The sequence below is a fragment of the Talpa occidentalis genome, unplaced genomic scaffold (assembly GCF_014898055.3).
Source record: "Talpa occidentalis isolate TD23 unplaced genomic scaffold, MPIMG_talOcc4v2.1 talOcc4.7, whole genome shotgun sequence".
Classification (NCBI taxonomy): Eukaryota; Metazoa; Chordata; class Mammalia; order Eulipotyphla; family Talpidae; genus Talpa; species Talpa occidentalis.
The window spans coordinates 57,078,718-57,083,155 of record NW_023605083.1 but is presented as its reverse complement, the minus strand read 5'-3'; the positions used below and the strand labels follow the sequence as shown (position 1 = coordinate 57,083,155).

Here is a 4,438-nt window from a genome sequence, read left to right as displayed (position 1 = left end):
ATCCTTCAGAATGATTAATATATGCTAGAATAAAAAAATAACCACTAGCTTTTCCATTTAAAATTATTTTTTACCCCTATCAAAACATACATGTCCTTTTTTGAGAGAAGAGGTTTTTAAAGTACTGAGCTCATAAGTTTAGGAGTCAATCTACATTTCCTTGAATATTTGAAATATCACTGTCATTATAAGATATAGGATAAAAAATACTTAATATAAAATATGCCTTCTAGATGAATTTGATGATGACTGTCCATGGGGGGAAATTATAAATTGAAGTTAATTAAAATTAAATTTCTCAGCAAGAGATATTTACTAGACTCTCTGTTAACAATGAAAAGATAAGCCACATACTAGAGAAGTATTTTTGAAACTCTTGTTAAGAACTTACAGTCATCCTTCTCGGCCTTTTGGCTAAGATCAAGTGTAGTATCTGTTCTTGTAAGTTTATTATCTGATACAAAAAAAAAAAACAAAAACTTACAATTAAAATATAAGAAGACATTGAATTTAAAAATAAGACCAAAGAAGATACTATAAATGACAAATAAATACTTGAAATTATACTTAACATTGCATAAATGTATTTTAAAACAATGAAATCACCCTAAAATCTTAGAATAATGAAACTGTATAATACTGACAAAATGCTGCCAAGGGTGTGGAGAAAGAAGTCTCATTCAGTACTGCTGGGAATGGTAGAACCACTATGGAAGTCAATTTGGCAGTATCTTACAAAGTTTAACATAATTTCACTATGCAATTCAACAGTCATATTCCTAGCTGTTTATTCAAATGAGTAGAAAATTAGGTCCAAAAAATGCATGCATATACATTTTAATAGCAGCTTTGTTTATAATTGCCAAAAACTGCAAGCAATCAAACGCTTAGTAGATGGATGAATAAATAAACTTTGGTATACATTGTAAGGTAAATGTTTTCCAGACTTTTCTGCCCTCCCACCATTAGGATTGCCCTGCCTGATGGGGCACCTGCAGTTGTTACATTGTTGTCAGCTGTCTTTTTTACTTCTGTATTGAGACAGTAACCCAGAGAAGCAGAAGCAGGAGAGAAGAGGCAAGAGAGAGAAGGGGAGAAAGAAAGCTAGAAGGGGGAGATAGAAGCCCAGAGTGAAGACTTGCAGGGGCCTAGGAGGCCTACTGGCCTCCTGGTCCCCTGGTACCCCTGCCTGCTGTGTACCTGTTTGCCAACTACATGTAAAGCTCAATAAAAGCGTGAGAAAGCCACCAAGGGCCCCAAGACTCTCCTTTACCCTTCTGCGGGATCAGAAAACCTGCACTGTGACCATCTGCCCCTACATACATCCATGCAATGAAGTAAAACTCAGAAAAAAAGAGAGCATTAAGTTATGAAAAGGCATGGAACAATCTTAAATACATATTGCTGATTGAAAGAAGTCAATATGAACAGGCATCATGCTTAGTGTGATATTCCAACTATTTGAGATTCTGGAAAAGGTAAAACTATAAAAAGAGTGAAAGAGCTGTAATTGTTAGGGTTTTGTGTGAAGGGAGGAATGGAGAAAAAGGAATTTTAGGGTATTGAAACCATCTTGTATACTATTGTAGTGGTGGATTCAGTCTACATTTGTCAGAATCCAAAGAACTACAACCAAAGAGTGAATTCTAATGTATACTGTGGACTTAAGTTAATGATAATATGTCAATATTGATTCCTCAGCTGTGACAAATCTGCAATACTACTGCAATATATAAATGAAGGAAAAAAGGCTTGAGAGAATGGTTATATGATAGTTTTCTATACTGATTGTTCATTTTTTCTATAAACCTAAAACTCCTCTAAAGCACAGAATTTTCTTTTATAAAAAGGTAATATAAACATTGTCTCAAATGGAGTGTCATAACTGAGCCACTCACTATGGATATGTAAATCTCGTAAAATATTGCATCTGAATAGGATGTTAATCTGTGACAGCATGTTCCCACTGGAAAAACCAGAAAGAACAAATTAAAATACAAATATCATGGTTTGCAATGAAATCAGAAAATGATGGAAGAAGATAAACTAGAATGAACTAAATCAGTGGGGGACATTCTTAAGGTGATCTGCCAAGATAATCTTTAACCATTTTACTCTCTGGGGGATATGTGCCCAAACTGGATACATGCCCAGGCATGTTTGGTGATAAAAGAAAAAAAAAAAAAAAACAACAACAACAAGGTTTTAATGGTTTCATGAGGCTAATAAGAAAAAAAAAATAGAAATTTGAAGAAACTGAAATAATTGTGTGCTTTTCTTCACAGTATAATTGTTGAATTATTGTTGAATGAGAGCAAGAAAAATAGGCAGAAAGCTTCCCTAAAGACAAAATCTCCAGTTTCAGGGGACTTAGAAAACAAAAAAACATGACAAAAGTACCTGCATTCATATACTTTTCCAATGCTTTTCTCAAGATATTTACCACTTTTAAGCCAACTATGAATGGGGGAGGAACTGGAGTAGAACCCAAGAAGATCATAGTAGGGTCTACTCAGCTTTTAGGGCAAGTGAGTCCAAAATTTGCCGGGTTTGTAATCAGAGGACCTGGAAGGACAAATTCTTGGAAGAAAGGTGAAGCAGTAGATATAATGTTTCTGAGATTAAAGTTCAGTCCAATTTAGCTACATTTTTTAAATTGGACTAAGCTAATCAGTCCACCCCCTTATAAGACTAATGAAAGTCTGAGAGCATTCTCTCCCAGAGAATGCTGGGAGATAGAATGATATAAAACCAAGCTCAGCATAAACATATTGAAAAAGCAATTAGAAATATGACTGCTGAGGCCTCCCCTGGTGGTGGTTGAGTGCAGCAGTTGAGTGCCATGCTGTGGAAGCTCTCCGTAGCCTCTGCAGCATGGGTTCAATCCTGGTTGGCCTGCAAGAATCCCACATGGCATGGTAGACCTCTCCTGTCTCACCCACTGCTCCCCTCAGCAGTGTATTTCAGTCAGTCTGCCTGTTCAGTTGCCTGCTCTGTCTCTGGTGAATCCTCTCACCCAGCTGCACATCTGACCTGTACCTGGTTCTTGTATGCACTAATAAATAAATATTAAAATATATATTTCTACATATAAAAAAGAAATATGACTGCTAATTACAAGAGAAAACAGCAGTAGATGAAGATGCACAAATCACCCAGATGTTTGAAGGAGCATAAAATATTTTAAATAACTATGGTTAATGCATTAAAGAAAAAGGAGAAATATAAGGCAGTAGAATAAAATGATTTTCAATTCAGAATTGTAATATAGGAATGAGTGGAAACAATGTTGATGAATTGATGAATCAGTATTGTAAAGATAACCGTCCCCCAAAACAGCACATACGTTTGTTGCAATTCTACCAAAATCAAAGTAAATTTACTCTAATATTTTATCTGATCATTTATATATTTTGATATTTTTTTATTTGTTTTGCTATCTTGTGATTGAATATATTAGGGAAATATAATTAAGATAAAAACTTCCACCCAACCTAGAAAACCTCTCCACAGATAAAGGACAAATAAAGCTGTTTTGTTATTGAATATGCATTAAACTACAATGTAACCCATCAAGAGGTGAGGCGGACAGAAATTTTCAACCTTTTATGCAGCAACTTTATACTACACAGTATAGACCATTCTCAAGATAAACAATAACTAGTTTTTTAGTTAGAGGACTTAACAGCATTGTTTGCACATATGCCTAATTCTGAACTTGGTAGCCCTCTGTATTAACTAATTTTAGCTAAAAGTTTTTCTTGCAAACCTCAATAAATTTCAATAATCTGAACTCAGTCATAAAAAGACAAGAGTGACTAGATAGATCAAAAAGCAGGATTAATATAGATTTCTATATGAGTCTCACATCAGATCTAAAGACTATAGACTTAGTGAAAGACTAGAATAAGTCATTCCAAGTCAATAACACAGAGAAAAAGACAGGAGCTGAAATTCTCATTTCTGATAAATTAGACATTGAGTTAAAAAGGTAGTAAGAAACAAAAATGGGGCCTCCCCTGGTGGCGCAGTGATTGAGCACTGGGCTGTGAAGCTGCCTGCAGCCTCTGCAGCACTGGTTCAATCCCCAGGCACTGGCGAGTGTCCCACATGGTGCACAGACCTCTCCTGCTGCGCCCGCTGCTCCCCTCAGCAGTGTATTTCGTCAGTCTGCCTGTTCTGTTCCCTGCTCTGGCTCTGGTGAATTCTCTCACCCTCCCATGCTCTGACTGTACCCAGTGATTGTATAAATAAATATATAAAAATCTTTAAAAAAAGAAACAAAAATGGATATTACATATTGCTCAATTGGTCAAAACATTAAGAATATGTAATGGTCATTAATATATGCACCTGGCACTAGTGCACTTAAAAATATAAAATGAAGCTCTCTTGCCCACTTGTGTCTGTGCTACAGGTGCTGCTTAATTTTCTTTCT

At 35.6% G+C, this 4,438-nt stretch overlaps 1 pseudogene; it reads left to right on the top strand.

Moving 5' to 3' along the window:
• Positions 1-394: 394 nt before the first annotated feature.
• Positions 395-484, top strand: LOC119233215 (U2 spliceosomal RNA; annotated as a pseudogene).
• Positions 485-4,438: the final 3,954 nt, after the last annotated feature.